At 44.4% G+C, this 13,019-nt stretch overlaps 9 non-coding genes across 9 annotated transcripts; all 9 read left to right on the top strand.

Moving 5' to 3' along the window:
* Positions 1 to 353: 353 nt before the first annotated feature.
* On the top strand, positions 354 to 544 carry LOC141206753 (U2 spliceosomal RNA). Its single transcript, XR_012277297.1, has one exon. It is a non-coding gene; the product is annotated as a U2 spliceosomal RNA (small nuclear RNA).
* Positions 545 to 1,659: 1,115 nt separating this feature from the next.
* Positions 1,660 to 1,850, top strand: LOC141206754 (U2 spliceosomal RNA). Its single transcript, XR_012277298.1, has one exon. It is a non-coding gene; the product is annotated as a U2 spliceosomal RNA (small nuclear RNA).
* Positions 1,851 to 2,965: 1,115 nt separating this feature from the next.
* LOC141206756 (U2 spliceosomal RNA) lies at positions 2,966 to 3,156 on the top strand. The gene has a single exon (XR_012277299.1). It is a non-coding gene; the product is annotated as a U2 spliceosomal RNA (small nuclear RNA).
* Positions 3,157 to 4,271: 1,115 nt separating this feature from the next.
* Positions 4,272 to 4,462, top strand: LOC141206757 (U2 spliceosomal RNA). The gene has a single exon (XR_012277300.1). It is a non-coding gene; the product is annotated as a U2 spliceosomal RNA (small nuclear RNA).
* A 2,946-nt stretch (positions 4,463 to 7,408) lies between these two features.
* LOC141206361 (U2 spliceosomal RNA) lies at positions 7,409 to 7,596 on the top strand. The gene has a single exon (XR_012276988.1). It is a non-coding gene; the product is annotated as a U2 spliceosomal RNA (small nuclear RNA).
* Positions 7,597 to 8,711: 1,115 nt separating this feature from the next.
* On the top strand, positions 8,712 to 8,902 carry LOC141206758 (U2 spliceosomal RNA). Its single transcript, XR_012277301.1, has one exon. It is a non-coding gene; the product is annotated as a U2 spliceosomal RNA (small nuclear RNA).
* Positions 8,903 to 10,017: 1,115 nt separating this feature from the next.
* LOC141206760 (U2 spliceosomal RNA) lies at positions 10,018 to 10,208 on the top strand. The gene has a single exon (XR_012277303.1). It is a non-coding gene; the product is annotated as a U2 spliceosomal RNA (small nuclear RNA).
* Positions 10,209 to 11,323: 1,115 nt separating this feature from the next.
* On the top strand, positions 11,324 to 11,514 carry LOC141206762 (U2 spliceosomal RNA). The gene has a single exon (XR_012277304.1). It is a non-coding gene; the product is annotated as a U2 spliceosomal RNA (small nuclear RNA).
* Positions 11,515 to 12,629: 1,115 nt separating this feature from the next.
* LOC141206763 (U2 spliceosomal RNA) lies at positions 12,630 to 12,820 on the top strand. The gene has a single exon (XR_012277305.1). It is a non-coding gene; the product is annotated as a U2 spliceosomal RNA (small nuclear RNA).
* The last annotated feature ends 199 nt before the right edge of the window (positions 12,821 to 13,019 follow it).

A 13,019-nucleotide genomic window follows, 5' to 3' on the forward strand; every position in this document is an offset into this window, starting at 1 on the left:
TGCTGGACAGCCAGCAGCAGCAGCAGCAGGAGAGGTATGTAATCAGGAGCCTTCCTGCTAAGGGTAGACAGCTGCTCGTTCCACCCCACCCCCCGCCTTAATTGGTTCTCCTCCCTTCCAACGGTGTTGAGGCGGGTGGGAACAGCAGGGGGTGAAGGTGCTGTGTTTAAAGAGGTGGAGTTATGCAGATCTAAAACGCGTGGATTGCAGCAGCAGCAAGCCGAAAAGTGCAGGCATGTAAGGGATCTAGAGGTTGACAACATGTCTTCTTAACGGGAGTCCAGGAGCTCATCTCCACAAATGGACTTTTCAGGATCCTTGGGTGGCTCCGTAGTTTGAAACCAATTCTGGTTATCGCTTCTCGGCCTTTTGGCTAAGATCAAGTGTAGTATCTGTTCTTATCAGTTTAATATCTGATACGTCCCCTATCTGGGGACCATATATTAAATGGATTTTTAGAACAGGGAGATGGAAAAAGAGCTTGCTCTGTCCACTCCACGCATTGACCTGGTATTGCAGTATCTCCAGGACCGGTGCACCCCTTCTTTAATGCAGTTTCTAAAATCAGAAAGAATTGAATTCAATGTTTTTTGTTCATTTTGCTTGTTTGTCGGATTTTGGGATGGACTCTTTGGCTTTGCTTTTCTTCTCCTCATTGGATTTTTCATGTTCAAAGTTGCAGAAGCCAGATTACAAGCTCATTTTGGTTCAACTTCAGCAACTGTGCATTGCATTGCCATGTAATGTGATACAATGCTATCTTTCTAGCTCTCCCTTTTTACTTCCTTTTGGATAAACAGACATATTAGGCAAGCATTTTGGAGCTTTCACCTAAATAACTACAGGTGGTGAGATAAGCTGCACAATATAATTGACCTTTCAGTATATTGTTGCACACACACCATCTATTTAGCAAATGCCCTTGTTATCAACAGCAGCCTTTTAAACTCACCTGAGCTAACAGGTATGTGCGCTGGTTACTCTGCTGCGCTTAAAATTTCTTTTTTGGTTTGCTACAATGCCTTTTCTGAAACGTTGTCTCCTTCTGCTGGAACACTGACTTCTTTCATTTAATGCCTGCAGACTATAAAAGAGAACCCAACCCAAAAAGTTTGGTTGATTAGTCTGTGGCATTCTGTTAAACTGTTGCTTATGGCGGTCTCTGTGAGCTTCTCAGCGACATTCAGCCAGCCAGGTATCCTGCCTGCAGTAGATGGAATGTGGCAATGGAACGCTGGCTGCGCGTGTCATAATAGGCTCTGAGCCTTTATATACCTGTGCACAGCAGCAGCCACCTTCAGTCTGCTGCTGGACAGCCAGCAGCAGCAGCAGCAGGAGAGGTATGTAATCAGGAGCCCTCCTGCTAAGGGTAGACAGCTGCTCGTTCCACCCCACCCCCCGCCTTAATTGGTTCTCCTCCCTTCCAACGGTGTTGAGGCGGGTGGGAACAGCAGGGGGTGAAGGTGCTGTGTTTAAAGAGGTGGAGTTATGCAGATCTAAAACGCGTGGATTGCAGCAGCAGCAAGCCGAAAAGTGCAGGCATGTAAGGGATCTAGAGGTTGACAACATGTCTTCTTAACGGGAGTCCAGGAGCTCATCTCCACAAATGGACTTTTTAGGATCCTTGGGTGGCTCCGTAGTTTGAAACCAATTCTGGTTATCGCTTCTCGGCCTTTTGGCTAAGATCAAGTGTAGTATCTGTTCTTATCAGTTTAATATCTGATACGTCCCCTATCTGGGGACCATATATTAAATGGATTTTTAGAACAGGGAGATGGAAAAAGAGCTTGCTCTGTCCACTCCACGCATTGACCTGGTATTGCAGTATCTCCAGGACCGGTGCACCCCTTCTTTAATGCAGTTTCTAAAATCAGAAAGAATTGAATTCAATGTTTTTTGTTCATTTTGCTTGTTTGTCGGATTTTGGGATGGACTCTTTGGCTTTGCTTTTCTTCTCCTCATTGGATTTTTCATGTTCAAAGTTGCAGAAGCCAGATTACAAGCTCATTTTGCTTCAACTTCAGCAACTGTGCATTGCATTGCCATGTAATGTGATGCAATGCTATCTTTCTAGCTCTCCCTTTTTACTTCCTTTTGGATAAACAGACATATTAGGCAAGCATTTTGGAGCTTTCACCTAAATAACTACAGGTGGTGAGATAAGCTGCACAATATAATTGACCTTTCAGTATATTGTTGCACACACACCATCTATTTAGCAAATGCCCTTGTTATCAACAGCAGCCTTTTAAACTCACCTGAGCTAACAGGTATGTGCGCTGGTTACTCTGCTGCGCTTAAAATTTCTTTTTTGGTTTGCTACAATGCCTTTTCTGAAACGTTGTCTCCTTCTGCTGGAACACTGACTTCTTTCATTTAATGCCTGCAGACTATAAAAGAGAACCCAACCCAAAAAGTTTGGTTGATTAGTCTGTGGCATTCTGTTAAACTGTTGCTTATGGCGGTCTCTGTGAGCTTCTCAGCGACATTCAGCCAGCCAGGTATCCTGCCTGCAGTAGATGGAATGTGGCAATGGAACGCTGGCTGCGCGTGTCATAATAGGCTCTGAGCCTTTATATACCTGTGCACAGCAGCAGCCACCTTCAGTCTGCTGCTGGACAGCCAGCAGCAGCAGCAGCAGGAGAGGTATGTAATCAGGAGCCCTCCTGCTAAGGGTAGACAGCTGCTCGTTCCACCCCACCCCCCGCCTTAATTGGTTCTCCTCCCTTCCAACGGTGTTGAGGCGGGTGGGAACAGCAGGGGGTGAAGGTGCTGTGTTTAAAGAGGTGGAGTTATGCAGATCTAAAACGCGTGGATTGCAGCAGCAGCAAGCCGAAAAGTGCAGGCATGTAAGGGATCTAGAGGTTGACAACATGTCTTCTTAACGGGAGTCCAGGAGCTCATCTCCACAAATGGACTTTTCAGGATCCTTGGGTGGCTCCGTAGTTTGAAACCAATTCTGGTTATCGCTTCTCGGCCTTTTGGCTAAGATCAAGTGTAGTATCTGTTCTTATCAGTTTAATATCTGATACGTCCCCTATCTGGGGACCATATATTAAATGGATTTTTAGAACAGGGAGATGGAAAAAGAGCTTGCTCTGTCCACTCCACGCATTGACCTGGTATTGCAGTATCTCCAGGACCGGTGCACCCCTTCTTTAATGCAGTTTCTAAAATCAGAAAGAATTGAATTCAATGTTTTTTGTTCATTTTGCTTGTTTGTCGGATTTTGGGATGGACTCTTTGGCTTTGCTTTTCTTCTCCTCATTGGATTTTTCATGTTCAAAGTTGCAGAAGCCAGATTACAAGCTCATTTTGGTTCAACTTCAGCAACTGTGCATTGCATTGCCATGTAATGTGATGCAATGCTATCTTTCTAGCTCTCCCTTTTTACTTCCTTTTGGATAAACAGACATATTAGGCAAGCATTTTGGAGCTTTCACCTAAATAACTACAGGTGGTGAGATAAGCTGCACAATATAATTGACCTTTCAGTATATTGTTGCACACACACCATCTATTTAGCAAATGCCCTTGTTATCAACAGCAGCCTTTTAAACTCACCTGAGCTAACAGGTATGTGCGCTGGTTACTCTGCTGCGCTTAAAATTTCTTTTTTGGTTTGCTACAATGCCTTTTCTGAAACGTTGTCTCCTTCTGCTGGAACACTGACTTCTTTCATTTAATGCCTGCAGACTATAAAAGAGAACCCAACCCAAAAAGTTTGGTTGATTATTCTGTGGCATTCTGTTAAACTGTTGCTTATGGCGGTCTCTGTGAGCTTCTCAGCGACATTCAGCCAGCCAGGTATCCTGCCTGCAGTAGATGGAATGTGGCAATGGAACGCTGGCTGCGCATGTCATAATAGGCTCTGAGCCTTTATATACCTGTGCACAGCAGCAGCCACCTTCAGTCTGCTGCTGGACAGCCAGCAGCAGCAGCAGCAGGAGAGGTATGTAATCAGGAGCCCTCCTGCTAAGGGTAGACAGCTGCTCGTTCCACCCCACCCCCCGCCTTAATTGGTTCTCCTCCCTTCCAACGGTGTTGAGGCGGGTGGGAACAGCAGGGGGTGAAGGTGCTGTGTTTAAAGAGGTGGAGTTATGCAGATCTAAAACGCGTGGATTGCAGCAGCAGCAAGCCGAAAAGTGCAGGCATGTAAGGGATCTAGAGGTTGACAACATGTCTTCTTAACGGGAGTCCAGGAGCTCATCTCCACAAAGGGACTTTTCAGGATCCTTGGGTGGCTCCGTAGTTTGAAACCAATTCTGGTTATCGCTTCTCGGCCTTTTGGCTAAGATCAAGTGTAGTATCTGTTCTTATCAGTTTAATATCTGATACGTCCCCTATCTGGGGACCATATATTAAATGGATTTTTAGAACAGGGAGATGGAAAAAGAGCTTGCTCTGTCCACTCCACGCATTGACCTGGTATTGCAGTATCTCCAGGACCGGTGCACCCCTTCTTTAATGCAGTTTCTAAAATCAGAAAGAATTGAATTCAATGTTTTTTGTTCATTTTGCTTGTTTGTCGGATTTTGGGATGGACTCTTTGGCTTTGCTTTTCTTCTCCTCATTGGATTTTTCATGTTCAAAGTTGCAGAAGCCAGATTACAAGCTCATTTTGGTTCAACTTCAGCAACTGTGCATTGCATTGCCATGTAATGTGATGCAATGCTATCTTTCTAGCTCTCCCTTTTTACTTCCTTTTGGATAAACAGACATATTAGGCAAGCATTTTGGAGCTTTCACCTAAATAACTACAGGTGGTGAGATAAGCTGCACAATATAATTGACCTTTCAGTATATTGTTGCACACACACCATCTATTTAGCAAATGCCCTTGTTATCAACAGCAACCTTTTAAACTCACCTGAGCTAACAGGTATGTGCGCTGGTTACTCTGCTGCGCTTAAAATTTCTTTTTTGGTTTGCTACAATGCCTTTTCTGAAACGTTGTCTCCTTCTGCTGGAACACTGACTTCTTTCATTTAATGCCTGCAGACTATAAAAGAGAACCCAACCCAAAAAGTTTGGTTGATTAGTCTGTGGCATTCTGTTAAACTGTTGCTTATGGCGGTCTCTGTGAGCTTCTCAGCGACATTCAGCCAGCCAGGTATCCTGCCTGCAGTAGATGGAATGTGGCAATGGAACGCTGGCTGCGCGTGTCATAATAGGCTCTGAGCCTTTATATACCTGTGCACAGCAGCAGCCACCTTCAGTCTGCTGCTGGACAGCCAGCAGCAGCAGCAGCAGGAGAGGTATGTAATCAGGAGCCCTCCTGCTAAGGGTAGACAGCTGCTCGTTCCACCCCACCCCCCGCCTTAATTGGTTCTCCTCCCTTCCAACGGTGTTGAGGCGGGTGGGAACAGCAGGGGGTGAAGGTGCTGTGTTTAAAGAGGTGGAGTTATGCAGATCTAAAACGCGTGGATTGCAGCAGCAGCAAGCCGAAAAGTGCAGGCATGTAAGGGATCTAGAGGTTGACAACATGTCTTCTTAACGGGAGTCCAGGAGCTCATCTCCACAAATGGACTTTTCAGGATCCTTGGGTGGCTCCGTAGTTTGAAACCAATTCTGGTTATCGCTTCTCGGCCTTTTGGCTAAGATCAAGTGCAGTGATCTACCGGTTGCTGCCTTGGTCTTGGCTGAGAGGTGCCTTGGGTACCCGGCTCCTTGGCCTCGGGGGATCGCTGCATGTAGCAGTGCGGCTTCACCCCCTTGCTGCTTTTGGGGAGCCGGATTAGTCCCGGGGCAACGAGGGGCGATCAGCCTGCCTGCTTTTTTTAAGTAGGCGAGGAGGATTTTTGCCACCTTTGGTGTGAAGATATGGACGGGAGAAGCCCAAATATGCTGACCTGTGAAGAGGTCCCAGTTTTTGCAAGATTGAAGAATGCAGTGCGGTTTATTTTTTTGGATCCAGAGAAGAAGAAGTCTGGCTTGTTTTTTTTGGTAGAGAAGATTTTGTTTGGACTATTGGAAGTTCAAATGGAACAAGTTTTGTCTATGTTGGAGTTCCCGAAGAGAGGGATATATGATGTTATTTTTTGTTCAGAAGATATCTTTTCTGACTTTTGGAAGAGAATGGATCTAGTGAAGGAAGATTCGATACTTGAAGGTGTTTTTTTTGTGTCGCATTTTCCTAGGAAGGAAAGGCTAATAGTAATAAGGATGTATAGTCCTTTCATATTGGAAGAAGAGATCATGACCTTTTTATCCCGGTACTGTGAGAAAGTGAGTTCTGCTGGCAAAATGTTTAACCGATATGGTTTTTGGACCACGAGGTGGAGGTTCCTGGTCAAGTTCAAGGAAAGTTCGGATGGTGTTGTGGTACTCCCACCAAGTAGATTCAAAATCGGGACAGTTAATGGAGATATGTTCTTTACAGGTATGCCGAAGTTTTGTAGGCGTTGTAAACAGTATGGCCATGAAAAGGATTCCTGTACATTACAGTGGTGTGCCAAGTGTGAAGAAGTGGGACATAAGGCAGAGAATTGTGAAAAAAGTAAGAAATGTAATCTATGTGGTGGCAGTGGTCATTTATATGATTGCTGTCCTGTCAATAAAAGGGAGGAGAAGTCAGTTGACAAGGAAGATGGAAAAGAAGAAGAGTCTGAAGCTGCCCCCCATGATGAAACGGAAGAGAACATATCTCAAAAGAAGGAGGAACAAATAAGAGATATAAGAAAAGAAGGTGATCATATGGAAGAAGATACTGAGAGTGATATCACAGACGTTGAGATTGAAAATACTAGCTTGGAAGAAGAAGTGGAGGTGGATAGGGAGTCAGAAGATCAGGAGGAAAGTGAGTCCTCCAGTCAGGATGAAAAGGAAGGTGCTGTAAGTAATATGGAAGAGGAGGAGGAGGGTGAAGAAACTAGTGAAGAAGAAAGAGAGGATGTCGCATATGAAGCCAGAGAAGAAATTGAAGGAGTTTTGTCATCTGGGAAGGACTCTAGTAAAGCAAAGGATGTTTCAGAAAAAAATATGAGGGAGATGGAGGAGAGACAAGAAGTGTTGAAAATGCTAAAGAGTTGTGAAGGGGGGAGTCAGGCTAGTCTAAGGCGCAAAGTGTGGAATAACATTTATAGCGATATGCATCGTTTTTTTTCAACTTACAGAATACCTCAGTCGTTGGCTAAAGAGGTAGAAGAAGCTTGGGATGGTCGGTTTCTGGATGGAAGGCTTTTGAATGCCTTGGCAGCATATGGCCTGAAGAGAGGAATGTTGCCTTAAATCGTAATGGTAAAGATTGTAATGTTGTGATGTAAAGAATATGGAATAACTGTATTGTGATAATATAAACGTATATATATAAAATAAGATTGGAAAAATGGATATATGACCCACAATGATGGATAACAACCTAATACCATTTGGAAATCATTGCAAAGCATGAAATGGTAAATATGGGACTTGTAATCTGAGTGGAAAAAAAAAAAAAAAAAATCTGTTCTTATCAGTTTAATATCTGATACGTCCCCTATCTGGGGACCATATATTAAATGGATTTTTAGAACAGGGAGATGGAAAAAGAGCTTGCTCTGTCCACTCCACGCATTGACCTGGTACTGCAGTATCTCCAGGACCGGTGCACCCCTTCTTTAATGCAGTTTCTAAAATCAGAAAGAATTGAATTCAATGTTTTTTGTTCATTTTGCTTGTTTGTCGGATTTTGGGATGGACTCTTTGGCTTTGCTTTTCTTCTCCTCATTGGATTTTTCATGTTCAAAGTTGCAGAAGCCAGATTACAAGCTCATTTTGGTTCAACTTCAGCAACTGTGCATTGCATTGCCATGTAATGTGATGCAATGCTATCTTTCTAGCTCTCCCTTTTTACTTCCTTTTGGATAAACAGACATATTAGGCAAGCATTTTGGAGCTTTCACCTAAATAACTACAGGTGGTGAGATAAGCTGCACAATATAATTGACCTTTCAGTATATTGTTGCACACACACCATCTATTTAGCAAATGCCCTTGTTATCAACAGCAGCCTTTTAAACTCACCTGAGCTAACAGGTATGTGCGCTGGTTACTCTGCTGCGCTTAAAATTTATTTTTTGGTTTGCTACAATGCCTTTTCTGAAACGTTGTCTCCTTCTGCTGGAACACTGACTTCTTTCATTTAATGCCTGCAGACTATAAAAGAGAACCCAACCCAAAAAGTTTGGTTGATTAGTCTGTGGCATTCTGTTAAACTGTTGCTTATGGCGGTCTCTGTGAGCTTCTCAGCGACATTCAGCCAGCCAGGTATCCTGCCTGCAGTAGATGGAATGTGGCAATGGAACGCTGGCTGCGCGTGTCATAATAGGCTCTGAGCCTTTATATACCTGTGCACAGCAGCAGCCACCTTCAGTCTGCTGCTGGACAGCCAGCAGCAGCAGCAGCAGGAGAGGTATGTAATCAGGAGCCCTCCTGCTAAGGGTAGACAGCTGCTCGTTCCACCCCACCCCCCGCCTTAATTGGTTCTCCTCCCTTCCAAAGGTGTTGAGGCGGGTGGGAACAGCAGGGGGTGAAGGTGCTGTGTTTAAAGAGGTGGAGTTATGCAGATCTAAAACGCGTGGATTGCAGCAGCAGCAAGCCGAAAAGTGCAGGCATGTAAGGGATCTAGAGGTTGACAACATGTCTTCTTAACGGGAGTCCAGGAGCTCATCTCCACAAATGGACTTTTCAGGATCCTTGGGTGGCTCCGTAGTTTGAAACCAATTCTGGTTATCGCTTCTCGGCCTTTTGGCTAAGATCAAGTGTAGTATCTGTTCTTATCAGTTTAATATCTGATACGTCCCCTATCTGGGGACCATATATTAAATGGATTTTTAGAACAGGGAGATGGAAAAAGAGCTTGCTCTGTCCACTCCACGCATTGACCTGGTATTGCAGTATCTCCAGGACCGGTGCACCCCTTCTTTAATGCAGTTTCTAAAATCAGAAAGAATTGAATTCAATGTTTTTTGTTCATTTTGCTTGTTTGTCGGATTTTGGGATGGACTCTTTGGCTTTGCTTTTCTTCTCCTCATTGGATTTTTCATGTTCAAAGTTGCAGAAGCCAGATTACAAGCTCATTTTGGTTCAACTTCAGCAACTGTGCATTGCATTGCCATGTAATGTGATGCAATGCTATCTTTCTAGCTCTCCCTTTTTACTTCCTTTTGGATAAACAGACATATTAGGCAAGCATTTTGGAGCTTTCACCTAAATAACTACAGGTGGTGAGATAAGCTGCACAATATAATTGACCTTTCAGTATATTGTTGCACACACACCATCTATTTAGCAAATGCCCTTGTTATCAACAGCAGCCTTTTAAACTCACCTGAGCTAACAGGTATGTGCGCTGGTTACTCTGCTGCGCTTAAAATTTCTTTTTTGGTTTGCTACAATGCCTTTTCTGAAACATTGTCTCCTTCTGCTGGAACACTGACTTCTTTCATTTAATGCCTGCAGACTATAAAAGAGAACCCAACCCAAAAAGTTTGGTTGATTAGTCTGTGGCATTCTGTTAAACTGTTGCTTATGGCGGTCTCTGTGAGCTTCTCAGCGACATTCAGCCAGCCAGGTATCCTGCCTGCAGTAGATGGAATGTGGCAATGGAACGCTGGCTGCGCGTGTCATAATAGGCTCTGAGCCTTTATATACCTGTGCACAGCAGCAGCCACCTTCAGTCTGCTGCTGGACAGCCAGCAGCAGCAGCAGCAGGAGAGGTATGTAATCAGGAGCCCTCCTGCTAAGGGTAGACAGCTGCTCGTTCCACCCCACCCCCCGCCTTAATTGGTTCTCCTCCCTTCCAACGGTGTTGAGGCGGGTGGGAACAGCAGGGGGTGAAGGTGCTGTGTTTAAAGAGGTGGAGTTATGCAGATCTAAAACGCGTGGATTGCAGCAGCAGCAAGCCGAAAAGTGCAGGCATGTAAGGGATCTAGAGGTTGACAACATGTCTTCTTAACGGGAGTCCAGGAGCTCATCTCCACAAATGGACTTTTCAGGATCCTTGGGTGGCTCCGTAGTTTGAAACCAATTCTGGTTATCGCTTCTCGGCCTTTTGGCTAAGATCAAGTGTAGTATCTGTTCTTATCAGTTTAATATCTGATACGTCCCCTATCTGGGGACCATATATTAAATGGATTTTTAGAACAGGGAGATGGAAAAAGAGCTTGCTCTGTCCACTCCACGCATTGACCTGGTATTGCAGTATCTCCAGGACCGGTGCACCCCTTCTTTAATGCAGTTTCTAAAATCAGAAAGAATTGAATTCAATGTTTTTTGTTCATTTTGCTTGTTTGTCGGATTTTGGGATGGACTCTTTGGCTTTGCTTTTCTTCTCCTCATTGGATTTTTCATGTTCAAAGTTGCAGAAGCCAGATTACAAGCTCATTTTGGTTCAACTTCAGCAACTGTGCATTGCATTGCCATGTAATGTGATGCAATGCTATCTTTCTAGCTCTCCCTTTTTACTTCCTTTTGGATAAACAGACATATTAGGCAAGCATTTTGGAGCTTTCACCTAAATAACTACAGGTGGTGAGATAAGCTGCACAATATAATTGACCTTTCAGTATATTGTTGCACACACACCATCTATTTAGCAAATGCCCTTGTTATCAACAGCAGCCTTTTAAACTCACCTGAGCTAACAGGTATGTGCGCTGGTTACTCTGCTGCGCTTAAAATTTATTTTTTGGTTTGCTACAATGCCTTTTCTGAAACGTTGTCTCCTTCTGCTGGAACACTGACTTCTTTCATTTAATGCCTGCAGACTATAAAAGAGAACCCAACCCAAAAAGTTTGGTTGATTAGTCTGTGGCATTCTGTTAAACTGTTGCTTATGGCGGTCTCTGTGAGCTTCTCAGCGACATTCAGCCAGCCAGGTATCCTGCCTGCAGTAGATGGAATGTGGCAATGGAACGCTGGCTGCGCGTGTCATAATAGGCTCTGAGCCTTTATATACCTGTGCACAGCAGCAGCCACCTTCAGTCTGCTGCTGGACAGCCAGCAGCAGCAGCAGCAGGAGAGGTATGTAATCAGGAGCCCTCCTGCTAAGGGTAGACAGCTGCTCGTTCCACCCCACCCCCCGCCTTAATTGGTTCTCCTCCCTTCCAACGGTGTTGAGGCGGGTGGGAACAGCAGGGGGTGAAGGTGCTGTGTTTAAAGAGGTGGAGTTATGCAGATCTAAAACGCGTGGATTGCAGCAGCAGCAAGCCGAAAAGTGCAGGCATGTAAGGGATCTAGAGGTTGACAACATGTCTTCTTAACGGGAGTCCAGGAGCTCATCTCCACAAATGGACTTTTCAGGATCCTTGGGTGGCTCCGTAGTTTGAAACCAATTCTGGTTATCGCTTCTCGGCCTTTTGGCTAAGATCAAGTGTAGTATCTGTTCTTATCAGTTTAATATCTGATACGTCCCCTATCTGGGGACCATATATTAAATGGATTTTTAGAACAGGGAGATGGAAAAAGAGCTTGCTCTGTCCACTCCACGCATTGACCTGGTATTGCAGTATCTCCAGGACCGGTGCACCCCTTCTTTAATGCAGTTTCTAAAATCAGAAAGAATTGAATTCAATGTTTTTTGTTCATTTTGCTTGTTTGTCGGATTTTGGGATGGACTCTTTGGCTTTGCTTTTCTTCTCCTCATTGGATTTTTCATGTTCAAAGTTGCAGAAGCCAGATTACAAGCTCATTTTGGTTCAACTTCAGCAACTGTGCATTGCATTGCCATGTAATGTGATGCAATACTATCTTTCTAGCTCTCCCTTTTTACTTCCTTTTGGATAAACAGACATATTAGGCAAGCATTTTGGAGCTTTCACCTAAATAACTACAGGTGGTGAGATAAGCTGCACAATATAATTGACCTTTCAGTATATTGTTGCACACACACCATCTATTTAGCAAATGCCCTTGTTATCAACAGCAGCCTTTTAAACTCACCTGAGCTAACAGGTATGTGCGCTGGTTACTCTGCTGCGCTTAAAATTTCTTTTTTGGTTTGCTACAATGCCTTTTCTGAAACGTTGTCTCCTTCTGCTGGAACACTGACTTCTTTCATTTAATGCCTGCAGACTATAAAAGAGAACCCAACCCAAAAAGTTTGGTTGATTAGTCTGTGGCATTCTGTTAAACTGTTGCTTATGGCGGTCTCTGTGAGCTTCTCAGCGACATTCAGCCAGCCAGGTATCCTGCCTGCAGTAGATGGAATGTGGCAATGGAACGCTGGCTGCGCGTGTCATAATAGGCTCTGAGCCTTTATATACCTGTGCACAGCAGCAGCCACCTTCAGTCTGCTGCTGGACAGCCAGCAGCAGCAGCAGCAGGAGAGGTATGTAATCAGGAGCCCTCCTGCTAAGGGTAGACAGCTGCTCGTTCCACCCCACCCCCCGCCTTAATTGGTTCTCCTCCCTTCCAACGGTGTTGAGGCGGGTGGGAACAGCAGGGGGTGAAGGTGCTGTGTTTAAAGAGGTGGAGTTATGCAGATCTAAAACGCGTGGATTGCAGCAGCAGCAAGCCGAAAAGTGCAGGCATGTAAGGGATCTAGAGGTTGACAACATGTCTTCTTAACGGGAGTCCAGGAGCTCATCTCCACAAATGGACTTTTCAGGATCCTTGGGTGGCTCCGTAGTTTGAAACCAATTCTGGTTATCGCTTCTCGGCCTTTTGGCTAAGATCAAGTGTAGTATCTGTTCTTATCAGTTTAATATCTGATACGTCCCCTATCTGGGGACCATATATTAAATGGATTTTTAGAACAGGGAGATGGAAAAAGAGCTTGCTCTGTCCACTCCACGCATTGACCTGGTATTGCAGTATCTCCAGGACCGGTGCACCCCTTCTTTAATGCAGTTTCTAAAATCAGAAAGAATTGAATTCAATGTTTTTTGTTCATTTTGCTTGTTTGTTGGATTTTGGGATGGACTCTTTGGCTTTGCTTTTCTTCTCCTCATTGGATTTTTCATGTTCAAAGTTGCAGAAGCCAGATTACAAGCTCATTTTGGTTCAACTTCAGCAACTGTGCATTGCATTGCCATGTA

The sequence above is a fragment of the Phyllobates terribilis genome, unplaced genomic scaffold (assembly GCF_046119375.1).
Source record: "Phyllobates terribilis strain yellow unplaced genomic scaffold, ASM4611937v1 Scaffold_142__1_contigs__length_4687701, whole genome shotgun sequence".
NCBI classification, from domain to species: Eukaryota; Metazoa; Chordata; class Amphibia; order Anura; family Dendrobatidae; genus Phyllobates; species Phyllobates terribilis.